This window comes from Pleurodeles waltl, chromosome 9 (genome assembly GCF_031143425.1).
Source record: "Pleurodeles waltl isolate 20211129_DDA chromosome 9, aPleWal1.hap1.20221129, whole genome shotgun sequence".
Taxonomy (NCBI): Eukaryota; Metazoa; Chordata; class Amphibia; order Caudata; family Salamandridae; genus Pleurodeles; species Pleurodeles waltl.
Genome location: NC_090448.1, coordinates 403955720 through 403972562, shown reverse-complemented (window position 1 = coordinate 403972562; position 16843 = coordinate 403955720).

Genomic DNA, 16843 nt, shown 5'->3' with positions numbered 1-16843 from the left:
AAATTGAAGCGCTCTTGAAACAAGGAGCTATTGTAGAGACTCACCTAAAACCTATGGGCTTCCTTTGCTCAATTCTTTTGGTAGACAAAAAAGGTGAGGGCTCCCACCTTGTTTTGAACCTCAAAGAATTCAATGGATGTTTGATTTATCGCCATTTCAAAATGGAAGGCATCCACTTATTGAGAGACATTCTTCAGCAAAGGGACTGGATGGTTCGTTTAGATTAGAAAGATGCTTATTTGACTATCCCTATATTTCCTCCCACCGACGGTTTCTCCAGTTTCTGTGGGAGAACCATTGTTACGAATACAAAGTCTTTCGGTCTCTCATCAGCTCCTTGGTGCTTCACGAAGGTGATGCGGCCAGTTGTGGAGTTCCTCCAAGCAAGGGGGGTGCGTCTGATAATTTCCCTCAACAACATTCTCATCATGGCTCAAAGTCCTCACCTGGTCATCTCTCATCTGGAGTGGTCCATATCCCTACTCCAGGATCTGGGGTTCATAATTGTTGTATCCTTCCTCGAATGGACAAGTGAGATATGGCAGAATATCTGCCGGGGTGCAGCAATTCAGTGGCAGATTGGAATTCTCGCCACCTTCGGGATTTCAGCGACTGGAGACTTCATCTGAAAAATTTCCAGTTTCTCTGTTCCCGGTGGGGTCCTTTCTCGATAGACCTTTTTTCCTTCCGCCTCAATCGGCATCTGAAGGTATATTTCAGCTGGAGTCCAGACCCGGAAGCCCTTGCGTCAGACACCTTTCTTCAGGACTGGCCTCTGGATCTGGGTGATGCCTTCCCTCCTTTCCTGATGATTCCCAGGGTTTTGGCTCTGATCTGTCGTCAGCAGGTGGATCTCATTCTGGTGACTTCTCTCAGGAGGTTCCAGGTGTGGTTCCCTGTGGCTCTGGAAGTGAGCTGCGAGCATCCGCTATTGATTCCACACAGATGGAACCTCCTTCTGGACCCGCTGGGCCTTCCACACCCTCTAATTATTTCGGGACAACTAGCTCTGGTGGCGTGGTGACTTTCAGGGAAAGATGGAGTCTCCTGGGCCTTTTGCAGGAGTCTTCTGATTTCATTTCAGGGGCTTGGTCTTCCAGCACCCACAAGAGATATGCTTACGCTTGGAAACAATGGTGTTCTTGGTGCAGTGCACGGAGCGCAGCTCCTTCTTCAGTGGATTGCAGTCTGGTCCTGAACTTTTTGTCCTCCCTGGCTTCATCTGATTTGGCGTACAGATCAGTTAATACATATCGGTCTGCCATATCTGCAGGTTATTTGACGATGGATGGTAAACCAGTGGGGGAGTTACCCATTGTTTGCAAGCTTCTGAAGGGCATAAGGTTGGCTAACCCCCCTCGTCAGCATTATTCTACCCTTTGGTATGTGAATATAATCTTGAGATTTTTGGAGTCTTGGCCATCCAATAGATTCCTTTCCAGGAAACAACTGTTGGCTAAGCTCACTATGTTGTTATGTTTGATCTCCTGCAAATGGATTTCTGACGTTAGGGCCTTGGATTTGGCGGGCAGGGTTTTCTCCCCTGAGGGAGTGACCTTTTCCATTTCTCGTCATACCAAGTGCAATTCTAGATCAGTGACTTATCCTTGTTTTGTAAACAATCCAAAATTGTGTGTGGTTCAATGTTTAAGAGCCTACGAGGTACGTACGGAGGAATTTCGTTCTGATATGGGGGGTCAATTATTTATTTCTCTTGTTAAGCCTTATCACCCTGTATCGTCGGCTACTTTTGCAAGATGGGTCAGTTGGCTCTTGAGCGAGGCAGGCATTGATACTTCCAAGTTTGGTGCCCATTCAACGAGAGGGGCCATGTCTTCAAAATCCTTTGCCTTGGGTTCCAGACTGGAAGACATTTTAAGAGCAGCAGATTGGTCATCTAAATCTACATTTAAATCTTTTTATTATAAGCCTATTGTTGATATTGCTTCGGTGGTTGTGTGTCAGCTTTGAACAAGCTTAATCAGAGCCTTTGGTCCTGATATAGAATAAAAGAAATTCTAGCATTTGCGTTAAGAATTAAAAAATTCTATTAAGGACACAGAGGCGAGTATTATCCCACCCACACTGTTTGATTTGTTGTTATTATTTTGTCATTGATTTGGTGATATTACTTTTGCTGTATTTTTCAGTGCTTCCCCCCGTTTATTATACGATTATTTTATTCTAGATCAGTTTTATGGCCTTGTCTTTTTCATCTCCTTCCAGGTAATGATGACAAATGATCTGTGGATGTATCAAGTGGATTTATCTTGGCAGTTGGATCTGGTGTAGGGTCTTTGGTCTCCTTCATCCGTCCAAGTTTGGACTTTCGTTCATTCCTCTTCTACATCTCATGTTGGTGCTCCTCAACTTTATGTTCTTATTGACTCGTGTAGACTTTTACTGTATGTTCAAGCAAAGAAAGAGGAGTTGTTACATTGTTATGAGCATTATATAGGGGGCCTTCTCTATGGTTATCACGTGTTGTGTATACTCTTGGGATCCTCACCCACGCTCACAAAGCACTGCACAACACCGGACCAGAATACCTCATCAGACGACTCTCCTTCTACACCCCGCCGACCTTGCCCTCGCAACCACCCCACGTGTCCGCAGAACTACAACCGGCGGTAGATCATTCTTGCACCTTGCCGCCAAAACGTGGAACACTCTTCCCACCGACCTGCACCAGACCATAGACCTCCTTACCTTCAGGAAACTTCTCAAGACCTGGCTGTTTGGGCAGTGCCAGCATCCCCTCCCCCTGCTTTCTCCCCCCTCCCCTCCTCAGCGCCTTGAGACCCTCACAGGTGAGTAGTGCGCTTTACAAATCCCTGATTGATTGATTTGTAGTTTTTTTGTTTTAACTTTCTGATTGGCAGCTGAAGAAATTAAAGTGAAGAAAGGGAAGCATAAGCCTCGCATCCGTGTCCTTAATAGAATTTAAAAATTCCTAATGTGAATGCTAGAAAATGTTTTATTCAAAACAAGTGTTTTTTTGGACATCTTTTGCTGGACTCTTATGTGAAGGGTCGCATTTCAGTGGGCTCCTCTTTTTAGGGTTGAGAGCGCAAGCGCTCTGGCCCCTGTTGTAATCTCTTTGTGGGCTTTTTCTGCCCATGTCACGCCTACCAGTTTCATTGGTTCGTGGGCTTGCCTTTTAAAATTCGCTTGGTTTCATTAGTGAAAGGCTTGCATGTATACATCATGCCTTTTCCGGTGTTTAGCCCTCCTCGAGCACACCGGTGAACTACTTTAAACATACGAGGCTCCGTGTTTTCCAAATGGCTTCTGGGCTGCTTTTTCTTTTTCTTTTCTTACGCAGCCCGATCTCGCTGGGCAGTAGTCGAGTGCTTTGCATGATATCGACCCTGTTACATGGATAATTGCACTTTTGCAGGTTACATGGACAATTGCACTTTTGCTGATATGTATGACTGCGAGGGAACATCTGTTTCCTTTTGTGTATTGCCTTCACACTCATGGCGACCGTTGGCTCGCTTATGTGAAACTGTTTTACTTTTCATTTTCAGTTTATGTGGCAAGAAAAGTCCGGTAAGGAGTTTACAATGCTAATAGCTCTAACTTGAGCAAATGCGAGACCCATTGCATTGCAAATGCTTGCTTAACTTGGCATAAACCTTTTATTATCTACCTGAAGTGAAAGGGTTCATTATTTACATATTGGCAATGAGAGATCCTGGAGGAGCTCGCCCAGCGACTTTGTCCGGTCCAGTGGTCGAAGTAGGCGGAATCGGAGGGGCACAATGGGCCCATACTTTTATGATTTATGAAGCACCATTCCCCTAGTTTTGTAGTCAGACAACTGTCCCGGGATGGTTAATTCCGACAGTTTTAATGCCTCAGCTGAAGTGTCATTCAGTGAGTCTGCTACCTAAACCAGGTAGACACCTAGACAAGTGGACTGCCAGGGTGCCTGCTTGCCCGAAAGAAATGCACCTATGAGTTAATCTGCAACTGCAAAGGATGCTTAAGAGCCAGACTGGCTTTAATTGACGTAATCACTCAAGCATTTGTGATGACAAAGATTGGTTTTTTTTTAGTGGTAGTGCATGATTTTAATTGTATTTATATTGTGTTTACAACACCTTGAGGTGTTGAAGGGACAGCAATGTAAATAAATTGCATTACGTACACTCTGGGTGTTACTAAACTCTGTATTTTGGAAGCACCATTTTATCTTAAACATTTTGCGCATTTTGTAGCAGTCTATCAGATACCGTGTGTAATGCTAGTTTAAAATACTGAATTACATATTCACAGTACTTTCTGTGACCTCAGAGCCTTTAAACAGAGAGGTATACGAACATGTAGACAAGCGATGATCGCCTATTTTAAATCAGCAGATATTATTCTAAATGCGAGATTTACAAAATTTTTACACCTGACATCAAAAAAATTGTACGCACAAAGCAAGATGAATTTAAATGAGGCAGTCAAATGAGTCCTTTTAAAATTTGAGAAATGTTTTTAAAAAATGTTTGAAATTACTATTTTTTACCTTGTTTTCCAAATTTCTTTAGGCAGTGGATATGGCTGTTGACACGTGACGAGTACATAAAATTGTTTAGATGAATACCTTCTCTGCACTCTTTTGTTATATTGGTGGACTGATAGGGATGTATGGCCAATGAATAATAAGGGGACTCAATCCCAGAAACCAAAGTATATATGAACTACAGTCTAAATGCTGGTGCACTTTAAAATTACTTACCTTCTTGTTATAGGCGATATGGTTTTAGGAGTACGTTTCTTGTTGTTATGTATCTTTTTTGTACCTAGTTTTATTTAGTGTATTGAAATTTCTGAATGATTTTATGGGTCTATACTAAAAATGTATTTATGAGTATCATATTTTTTATTTGTATGGTGTATTTGTTTTGATTAAATATGCACTTTAATAAAATAAGTTGAAGTTGAAACTGTGACCTAGAAGCACTAAAAAACAAGTAACTTTCCTCCACTGCACCAACCAAGACTTAATTCTGTGGGTCAATGGTTACACATAGACATCTGCAATGCATTAATAGATGTTTCATAATGTACTATAGTGCATTTCCCAATGAGTAACAACTTTTAAAAAATGCATCTTTCATTTAAGCTGCATGTTATTTTATATGTAGCTACCTGACAGTGAAAGACCAAAAAATACACAGAATATATATATTTGTTAGTCACACAATTGCGCCCCCCCCACCCTCACTGACTCCACCCCTAGTGCATGCAGCATCTCAGTTCCTATACTTTTTTAAATGCACTTCGACCGCTGGTGCAGTCCATTCTTCGGTTGTGTCGTCTTTTGGAGGTTCCTGGCTAACCTGATGCTCTTCACTGTGCTTTTTTTCCGGTGCGCTGAGCACTGGCGTTCCATTGGTGCTGCACTCTCATGAGACACTCCGGTGGGCCTTTCTTGAAGTTTCCAGCTTTGGTTTTAATCACTGTGAGTGGTTCGCAAGCGCAGGCAATTGTGCATGACCGTGACAGAACGTGTATGCTGAAGAAGGAACCAGTCTTCACCGGCGCAAAGGTGAGGCTGAGAAGCTTTCTTGAATTGCTGTAATTGTCTCCAAGGCCAGGCATGTCAGAACCCTTATGACTCTGCAGCGACCATTTTAAGTTACATTTCTTCAGCATGAGCAGAGCACTCCTGCCAGCTTATGCCTTCAGTGACAGGCACACCTGTTTTAACTCCTTCGATGTGTCAGATAGCCAGAAGCCGTCCGACGCAACACTGCTCCTGGCCATCCGCGCACATGGCACTGGAAATCACTCTGGTGCGAACACCACAGGGATTTCCTTTGTTCCAAAACAGCCTCTGGAGCTGGAGAATAGCATCCCCAGCTCCTGAGGCTGTTCTGGGTTTTCCGTGAAATGACGATCAGTGTGCGCACTGATGTTATGTCTCTGAAAACGAAAGTGAAATGAGCCATTTGGCTCATTTTACTTTCATTTGCTCAGTGCTCAGTGGGCTATCTCAGCTCCCTGAACACCGGCGGCAGACGAGAGAGGTATCATTTGAAAGGGGAGAATCTCCTTTTTCTATTGGTACTCCTCCCTAGTAGATCCCTACTTGGGGATCACCACAAGAGGGCAATCGCCAAGCAGAGATCCACCCACTAGACACCAGGGAGGGGGAAGTGGCCCCTTTGGCAAGGGCTTTTGCTCCCCCCTTTATATTTTGGGCATATAAAGTCTTTATGCCCCCTCCCCCGGGGGGACAGCAGATTGTGTCAGTAGCTCCCGATCTGCCCCCCAGGTGGGGAACCAGGGATTCATTTCTTATATATCTAGGGGTGGAGGCTGCTCTGAACAGGCATTATAATGCCCTCACCCCTTCCAAAAATTAGCACAGTTTTTCTGTCCCCCTTGGGGGGCGGCAGATGGGGGCAGAAAGCCTACTAGGCATCAGGGAATTTTTTTATTCACCTAGGGGTGGGGGCTGCCCAGAATGGGCATTGAAATGCCCCCCCCTGAAAAAAAATCAGCACAGTCTTTCTGCCTCCTCTGGGGGGCAGATGGGGGCAATGGGCCCTCATGTGCCCCCTCAGGGGGCCAGACAGCCCACTAAGCACCAGGGATTTTTTTGGTAGTGTAGGGGTAGGAGCTGCCTAGAATGGGCATGGCAAAGCCCCCTCAAAAATAAATGGGCACAGTCTTTCTGCCCAAAGCTCAAAAGACACAAGAGAAGCATTTTTCTAAAAATAGAGGGGTTAGGCTGCCCACCACCATGGACATGGTTATGCACCCCCGCCAACTGAAAGGGGGCAACAGTCTTTGTGTCCCCGGCGGACTAAAGCATCTCTTCCAAATAGCATGCAAGAGGGCATTTGACTCTTTTGGGTTTCGATTTTACACATGGGCAAAGAGAGCTTAGCTAACTCCCAGTATCGTCCCACTTGCAATTGTGCGCAGCTGCACTTTTTGGACTTGGGTACGCTGTCACCTGGAAAAATATACTAGGCCCATACACTTCTGAAAACTAAATATCTGGGGATGTGCTTCACACAGCGGCGGGTTCTCCGCTGTGGCGGAGGAGCATCACACCCCCCACCAGCAGCTGCAATTTTTATTATCGTTTTTATTTTTCAAGGGACGGGGCCACAGGGATGATGAGCTTGGTAGGGGCACGTGGTGTGCACTCTCCTCAGTGCGCATGTGTGTTTGGCCGGCCGCTTGGGAAAAGGCCAAAGACACATGCGCACTGTGCTCTCTCCAACCCAGCACTGTTTTACCGGTTTGGAGACAGCAGGCAGAAGCTCCAAGTCTGCCTCGGATCGTCAAGCCAGCAGCTGCCAGCAGCATGAGAGAGTTAGGATTGGCCGCTGGGCAGGCTGGGAGCTTGTGTCTGCTGTGAGTGAGGACAGAGGAGCGGCGCAGTGGTAAGGTATGTTTTTTGTAATTTAAATTATTTTTTAGATTGTAATGTCTTTGTGCCCCCCCCCCCGTCCCGTCGCTTTGCCCAGATTGGAGCTGCTCCTGGCTTTACATGCACCCCACACCATTTTCTTACCCACAATGCTCTGCAAACCTCCAACTTTGCTGAAATCAGGCATTTTCCCTACATTTCTGTGATAGAAACTTCCGGAATCCTCAGGTATCTACACAATTGCTACCACCCAACATTGCCACATATGTGCTGATAAAAACGCTGCCCCACTTGTGTGGCTGCCCAAAGCAGAGTCAGCCTAAAATCACATGAAAAAACTGCCCTTTTGGACACGCTTTGGTTCACCGTCAATTTATACATATTTTTGGTCCTTTGCTGTCCCAAGCGCTTGGCTAACGTACACAAGTGAGGTATCATTTTTATCAGGAGACCAGGGGGAATGCTGGGTAGTAGGAAATGTGTGCCAGCGTGGGGATCCCACACACAAATGTGAGAAAAATTTGATTTTTTTGTAGCTAAATTTGAGGTTTGCAGAGGATTCTGGGCAAGAAAACGTTGGCGGATCCATGCAAGCTACACCTCTCTGGACTCCCCCAGGTGTCCAGTTTTCAGAAATGTCTGAGTTTACAAGGTTTCCCTAGATGCCCCCTGAGACTTGGATCAAAAACGCAGGTGCCTTCGTTGCAAAAATTGGTTGTTCTGTGATAGATAATTTTGATGTGTCCACAATATGTTTTGGGCCCTTCCTTGTTGCGGGCACTTGGCCCACCCACACAAGTTAGGTAGCATTTTTATCAGGAGACCTGGGGAATGCTGGGTGGTAGGAAATGTGTGGCTCCAGTCAGATTCCAGAACTGTCCACCACAGAAATGTGAGGTAAATGTGTTTTTTAGACACATTTTGAAGTTTTCACAGGATTCTGGGCAGCAGAACCTGGTGAAAGCCACACAGGGCACCCCTTCCTGAATTCCCCTGGGTGTCCAGTTTTCAAACATGTACAGGTTTGTTAGGTTTCCCTAGGGGGTGGCTGAAGTAGGGCCCAAAACCACAGCTACCCACATTACAAAAAACAGGTACGTTTTGCATAGAAATTGTTTATGTATTCATGGTACTTTTTGGGCATTTCCTGTCAAGGGCACTAAGCCTACCTGCACAAGTGAGGTACCATATTTGATCAGAAGACTTAGTGGAAGGAAGTTTGTGGCTGTGTGCAGAGTCCAGAACTTTCCATCACAGAAATGTGAAGAGGATGTGTGTTTTTAGTCAGAGTTTGAGGTTTACAAGGTATTCTGGGTAAAGCAACCTGGTGAGAGCACAAGTTGCACCCCCCCTCCCGGGTTCCCCTAGGTGTTTAGTTTTCAAAAATGTATGGGTTTTCTAGGTTTCCCTACGTGCCAGCTGAAGTAGGGCCAAAAAACCACAAAAACACAGCTAATAACAGGTCAGTTTTGCTAAGAAAAATGTGATGTTTCCATGTTGCATTTTGTGCCGTTTCTTGCCGCGGGCACTAGGCCTACCAACACAAATGAGGGACCATGTTTATCGGGAGGCTTAGGGGGATACAGAATAGTAGAACAAGTGTTATTACTAATTGTCTTTCTCTACATCCTGCCTTCCAAATGTAAGACAGTGTGTAAGAAAGAAGTAATTTTGAGAAATGCCCTCTAATTTACATGGTAGTAATAGTAACCCCAAATTCAGACATGTGCAAGTAACTGCTGCTTCCATACTCCATATCTTGTGCCCATTTCAGAAATACATAGGTTTCTTTGATACCAATTATTCACTCTTTATATTTTACCAAAAGAATTACCATATACCCGGTACGCAACTAAAAACCATTGCAAGGTGCTACTCAGTTATTGGCTGTGGGTACCAAGGATTCTTGGTGAACCTACAAGCCCTTCATATCCCTCCAACCAGAAGGGTCCAGCGGATGTAATGGTGTATTGCTTTTGAAAATCTGCATTTTGTAGAAGAAGTTACAAATAAAAACGTAGGCACAAATGGCTGTCTTTTTTCAACTCAGTCTGCCTGTTCCTGAAAGCTGGAAAGATGCAGGGGGAAAACAGATGTTTTATTTTGCAGCACTTTTGTTCTATTTTACCCCCAAAAAACATTTAGCTGTATTTTGGCAAATTTCTCAGTCCCCTCCCAGGAAATCCACAAACCCTGTGTACTTTTGGAATGTCCAAGATGTTGGAAAAAATTGACTCAAATTTGGCCAGGATATCTATGTGGACAAAAAGTTATGGGTACCTAAGCACAAACTACCCCAAATAGCCAAAAAAAAGGCTTTACACTGGAGGGGAGGGGGCATAGCAGCGAAAGGGTTAAATAAATCAGAGCCTTTATTTAATGTTAATTGTAATTGCTGGGCACACCACTATTAATGCAATAGCTTGAAATGCGAGTGGCAAAGTATTTTTACAAGAAAGTGCCTGCATGTTCGGTGACATGCACACCACAATGTTGATGTTGGAAATATTTTTACATAAATACGTTCAAGCCTACAATTAAATCGAGTGATGTTCCTGCTTATTTAGTGATAGGCACAACATTATCAACTGCCAAATTAATATATGTTTTATACTGATAAAACTGTGAAATGCTAGCACTGGGCAGCACTTAAAAAGATAAAAAGGAAGATGAAAAGAAGAGAAACATTGCAGATTATATTGTTATAATTTATTTGAATTCATTGTGAATATTAGTATATTGTTTTTGTTGTCGGAGAATAAATAAAGAAGCAACACAGTTCTGGTTGGCAATATGATATAGGTTTTTTATCAAATACTGCCGGGAGGTCACATCAGCTCTGTAACTGAAACTGAACTGAAACTGCAACATAACAGACAGTGTCTCACATAGTCTCAAACCCACAATGCTGTCTTAATCATCGGCATGGGTATTAAATGAAGCGCTTGCTCTAGCACATTGTCATCGTTAATAATTTCAGCAAGAAGCAGTAGTTTCTGCAAAAACATCTCACCACACTTTACAAAAATATGACTGAAGTGTACCTGCTGTTGATACATTTTTAGAGGTAACCATGGTGTCTTTTCCTTCCTACGCGTCTGCTGCTTTGCAATGTGTAACCAAAAGGTTTATCGTGCTCCCTTGTGTTGCTGTGATCTACATTCTTTCTCAGAAACGTGTATTACAATGGGGCCTATAATGCATGCTGTGACCTTCCATTTCTGCTTTGTTCCTAATTATATTTATCTACTGCAACTTGGGTCTGCCTCCCATACAGGCCCCCACTTTATTCTTGCTATCTATTCTGACATTAAAAACAGTTTGGGCTTGTGTTTGTCCTTGACCACATACAATTCTGAAATATTTTCTGCTGATCCGTGCATTAGCATAATGGGCCTTCACTCTTTTCTACATTTACTATAGCCCTTAGTTGATCTTTCAACTATTTCCACACCTTCCCTTTTGCATGCGTCATTCAGAATATATATGTTTTCTTCAACATCCTGCATTTTATTAACTAATCTAGTGGTAAACATCCCTCCCAACTTGTGGATAACCCTCTTGCAGCATCCTATCACTAGCTGGAAGGTACAATACCTCAAGAGAACCACCACAAGGATGGGGGACAAAGCCTTAAACAGTCCTGACATCACGGGTGGCATCCAAGTGAACCACCTTGACAACCACTTGTTGGGGGCACCCCCCTTGTCCACCATCCTCTTTTGTAAGGTATTCAGTTTGTATGGCCTCTGTTAATGTTCCTTTGTCTGCATCATTGGCTGGGACATATGTACAGCAGGCAGTTCTAATTTTGGCACAAACTCCCACCTCCATAGCCGTCATCACGTCCAGCACATAAGTGTGCTACATGAGCATTACTCTCATAGCTCGCAACTCTTCTTTGACTGCATTAAAGCCATCTTCAGTGGCGTTGATTGCCTTCATAAGTTCCCAGTGAGTTATTCACAACCAACGTGAAGTCGATTTTGCTTGAATGAACAGAAAGATGCTTCCGAAGAACAAGTGGACATTGTTGAACAACCTGTGCTCTTGCAGGAAATTTTTCCAGGTTGTAGTGCCAAAATAATCTGCAGCTCTCTTCCTCTGATAATGGTGAAGCAAGGTAGTTGGACGGCTTATAGGATGGTCATGTAACTACGAAATGTCAACTCCTGGAATCATCAAGGAGGGAGTGTGCACGGTCACCAAAGAACAGAGACCTCTCCAACCTGAAGGAAGTCGTGTATACAGCCACTCTCTGCAATGCCAGTACCAGTTTATTAGACTGGAGGTACTCCATTGCATGCCAGCATTATGCCTTGTGGTGAATCAATCGATGTTCTTCCCCACTGGGACTGTTCAATTCCCCCTGAAACAGAAAGAAAAAAATAATGGGTTTTCTACCTACTGGAAGAGTCAGTGTTTCTACCCAAGTTAGTATAGATGTGTTCTCATCTCATACTGCCTGACACTTTTGTCGTGTGATATTATCACTCTGGTTTCCCTTTGGTAAGTAAAGGGCTCTGCATCCAAATGTAGTGCCATGGTGACTGTGACCATGAATGTATACTGATCCATTTATTCTGAAATATGGCCTTTCTTGACAATCGTGGGGTTGAGGTGTGGCAGAGTAGTTTTTACAGAAGAGTGTAGGTCGGATACCCCTAATCCCTGCTGCAGTATTTTAGCTCACCACGTGCCACCCTTGTACATCATAACTCTTGTCTTGGCCATTGTATTTAGCTTCACTTCTAGTTCTTTGCGGTCTGTCAGGACATTCATTATGTCTGCTAACTCTTCCTCACATTGCGTGGTGTTTGCTAGGAATGTTCCCTGTTTTACCTGCAGGGGCTGCATCTGCGCTCACCTTCTACAAAGGAAAGGGTGCAATAGACACTGGGTAATATACGGAGTTACCTCTTTGGACGAGTGTAACCTGTCTGAGTCACTAGCGTATGGAATCAAGGAACAAACAAAACATGATTTATTAGAAGTCTGCATGCCTATCTCTGTCATATGCTGGTACCACATATTATCTAATAAGCTAGCATGGATACTATAAGATACATTTCTTTGCTCGTATACTGCTCTCTGCAAGTGCGATATATGCTGACATAGTGCCATACATGGGCTAAAATACCATTGCAATGCAGCCGCCAACATAAGAAGACATAAAAAGATAAACAAAGCAGAAATACAGAACGGTCTGCTAGCAGAGTCGATAAAATACTCCACTCATGCTATGAAGAGAGACATTGTTAGTCCTGTTTCTCTCTTTCCTCCTCTAATTCACCCTCTGATGATGGCAGTGCTTGGCACAAAGCAGGGTCCAGTCAAACTTTCGACAAGTATATCCAGGGTTTTCTGTCCTCCAATTTCACTTTGGTGGGAGTACTCATTGTCACTGAGAACAGACCTTTAAACTTCTTGTCCCCTATTGTCGCACAAAATTGTAGATATACACGTGTTGGCCAACGGGTATTGAACTGGTCTGCTGGACTGCAGTGGTGCACTTCTCCTTTCGCAATACCTGTTTAGGAAATAACTTAGTAGACCAATAACTGAGATAAATAACAACTCATTTTATCTCCCAAAACCTCAGCTTACTTAGCATCATTATGTACACATGAGCCTGTCTCTATCCATCTTGAAAATGGACAGACAGCTACGATAAGGTACCTGTAATTGTTGCATCTCTCATTCATGTCCAAAAAGTCTAAATGTATGTTTTTAAAGGGACCTGTTGGGCGTGGTAATGTTGAGGTGATCTCTTTCAATGTGGCTATATATAGTATATAGGCTACACTGCTGGCATACTGCACATTCTGCAGTATACATAGTGATCATTTCTGATAGTTGTGGAATAAACCAATCTGCCTGAAGTGTAGCACAAACCTATTCCTTTACAGTGTGTGCTGGGAGGTGTAGTTGCTCTAGAGCTGTGTACTGTGGGCCCTGTGGCATTACTGGCTTGTCTGTGCTTTCTTGCCTGTAAATTAAGTCTGTTGGTGTCTGTGTGCAGCCTCGCTGTTCCCACTGCTCCCTTCCAAGAGGCAGAGCGTGTTCTTGCAATTCGTGTAAATGTAGTTGTGCTGTCTCTGTGTTTGGGGGTGGTAATTCAGTAGCATCGTGTTGCCTGCTTGTCATCATTCCTAATGTGTTCATCATATTCATTATAATTTAGGGATGCTTTAGCTGCTTCTTTTGCTGCCCAATCTGCCAGAGCTTTACCCCTGGAGATAAGGTCTTGCTGATTGGTGTGCACTGTACACTTTATCACTGCTACTTTGGACTGAAGATTTGGAGCCTTTATCAGTTGTGCCAATAAATCTTTGTGCATTACGGGGGACCCATCAGATTTAAGAAATCCCTTTCTTTCCCATCTGTGAATGCTAAAATGTACAGTGGTGGTGACATATGCTGAATCTGAGTAAATAGTGAACTCTAGTCCCTCAGCACGCTGCAATGCTTCAAAAAGGGCCACTAATTCTGCAGCCTGTACTGAAAAATGAGAAGGTAGTGGCATCTGATTAATTATCGGTAATGTATCAGGTGCTCCCTGCTGTTCAGCTCTTACAACTGCTGCTCCAGAATGTCTAATCCTAGTTTCCTGATCTATGAAAGAGGACCCATCAACAAAGAGCAACATGCACAATCGGATGAGATCAGCTGCTGTTGTCTTTTGCAAAGGTACAAAAAGAAATTTGTGTAACCACTTTCAGCCCACTATTAAATAAACTACAAAAGTTAATCAACAAACGATTAAAGGTCTACAGTCAGGGGGTCTTGATCTAGAGACCCATGTCCTCATTCCAGAGAGACAGAAATATCAAGGACCTCTTGGTACATTCAGGTCAGAGGAAAAAGAAAACACAAGGTAACCAAATGACCTCTGGAACGTACCCCCCGCCCCAGGCCACTACCCATGCGGTGGCTGCAGTGCTTGCCATCTCACAGGAAGGTTGAAGGAGGTGGACATGGGCCTGAGAACACCATGGAAGCTCAAACACTTAACAAACTGCAACTCAAAGAATGTGGTTTACCTTGCAATCTGCTTTACATAGGAATGACCTTGAGTAATGTATGGATACGGATTGTTGAACATCGGAGCACCATTAGGTGCAGAAGGGATGCAACAAAGCTGACCAGGCACTCTGTGGGGATGGCACATGGTGAGGACAAAATGAAGTGGTGTGCACTGGAGAAACTAGAACAAGCATGCACTGATATGATGCAACCACTACCACTATGTGAGCAACAATGCATTTATCGTCTTTGAACAGAGTTGGCTGGGTTGAATGATGAGGCTCCTTGATGGAGTATAAGAACATAATTTGATGACAAAAAGATCTTTCCTCCCAGTGAGGCTGACAAACCGTCCTTCTGAGTTTTTGTGTTGTTTTTAGACGGGTTGAAGTGACTCGCGGTTATGAAGCTAGGTTCTGATTTGTGCATGGGCCTATGGTTCATGTACTAGTGAAATTTGAAAAACATCCTAGCTGGCATGTGCCCACTGGGAGGAGTGGCCCCTTGTGTGTTAATAGTGGGGCTATGTACACATGTATAAAAAAAACTATTACTGCATGGATTGTCGTGGGCACAGTGTATTGGACTTAGGCATGATTGCTAGTGGGATTAAATACATTTCATCTTGGGGCCCACAAAAACATTCTTAGTAGGAAAGACCTCTCATGTGTCAGTCACGTAGCATGTGAGGGAAATATCCCCCCAATCTTCTGCATAGACACAATGGGGTTATTAACTTCTTGGGCGCCTGGAGTAAGGTCCCTCAAAAACACAAACAAAAATTTCCCGACCAGCCGAGCAGAGAACTTCAACTCCCGGCAATCCTCCAGTAGCTCAGATTGGTGTCTCAATAACCGTGCAGCCTGGTTTGAGCCTGGGGACTCACCAGGTCATGCAGCGGCCTTCGTCTCCTGACCCCCTTTGAGTGCACATTCTGATCGCGTGCTCTCTGAGGCAGCTGCACTGAGTTGTTCATTCATAACTGACTGCAATAATTGTACTTTGATTTCATTTAAATAGCGGGCTCCCTCAGAGTTTGGTCACCAGTTTGGCAAAGCGAAGGGTCAAAATAGGTCTCAAGGACCGGCACACCTTTTGGAACAGTGAGTACACGAGCTAATTACACATCGGATATGGGTAAGTTTTCGCTGAGTAGCGTCTAATGAGCTACTTTGTTTTTTCCTTTAAACCTCTTTGCTATGCTGGGTGGTACCACCTATGCTATTACTACTGAGTGTTGTTGCTTAGTATGGAGGGAATGTGAAAATATTGCAACCCACCCGGGGGCTTCATTTAGGATTGGTGAACGTGTGGTGGTGTTATCTGACTCAGAGGTGTGTTGTGTGTGTGAGTGAGTATCCCTCAGCATGTGATGTTGACCCGGGGCCCTAACTTTCATGCAATCTGGGCCATGGGCTATACTCTGTACCACAAGCAGCATTTTTCTATTGCTGCACTTCTGTGCTGCATAATAGAGTGTACTATGGGGCTGGGCCCACCTCTATAAGACAACTGGAGCGTTGATTTCCCAATGGTTGAATGAACATGAGTACCATGTGAGATCCCCTGATTTACCATAATTAACAGATCTGGTAATTTGTTGTCCTTTTGTGACCTGTCATTGTCCTGTGTTTTGTTCTCTTTCTCTTAGAGTGTGACTACAAAAGGCACTGCCCCTCTCCCTAACCAGGAAGCTTTAGGTCCCGAAATATAGGTTGAGGGCTACCACCCTTCAAATATTTTGTGTTTTAACTAAGGGTGCTAAATGTAGTAGTAGGAGAGATAGTGCCCCCGTTTTATAAGGAGTTCAAATAATATTGTACCTATAAAAAAGCTTGTGTTGAGGGCAGCCTTGTTAATAAAAGGGATGGCTACTCAAATTTGGCCCTTCTTTTCTATGTTCCTACAGGTGGAATATACTCCTTCTAATATGACTGGAGGTAGGATCTCCTGCATGAGGTTTCCTTTCTTTCTAGATTGTGGGAATACTCATTAGACCAAGTGGCAAGGTGAAGTAGGAATCCATGGCCCTGATGAATGTCAGAGACCATTTAGGGCTGTTAGAAATGGGCAGAGACATGTTGGCCTTCTAATAGGTGACTCAAAACATAATGGTTGAGATATCACCTCTTTCTGTTTTTAATAATACCTGTGTTTCTCACTAATAAAGGTGAGAGGTCGGGGTAACACAAGGTATTTTTAGTGTAGTTGTCTGTATTCCTGTTTTTATCCAGTAGTTATTTATTAAGAACTCCTTCCTGCGCTGAGTTATCAGGTGGTTGAGTCCTCCCTGGTGGCAGTGTCCTACCAGTGTGGGGAGATGAAGCCGATGATGAAGCATGACACTATGAGGTATGTGAGGCTTCCTCTTCCATAAAAGGAATGACCCCCTCTGTGGCCAAGAAAGTCAGAAGTGCTCCTCAATAAGAG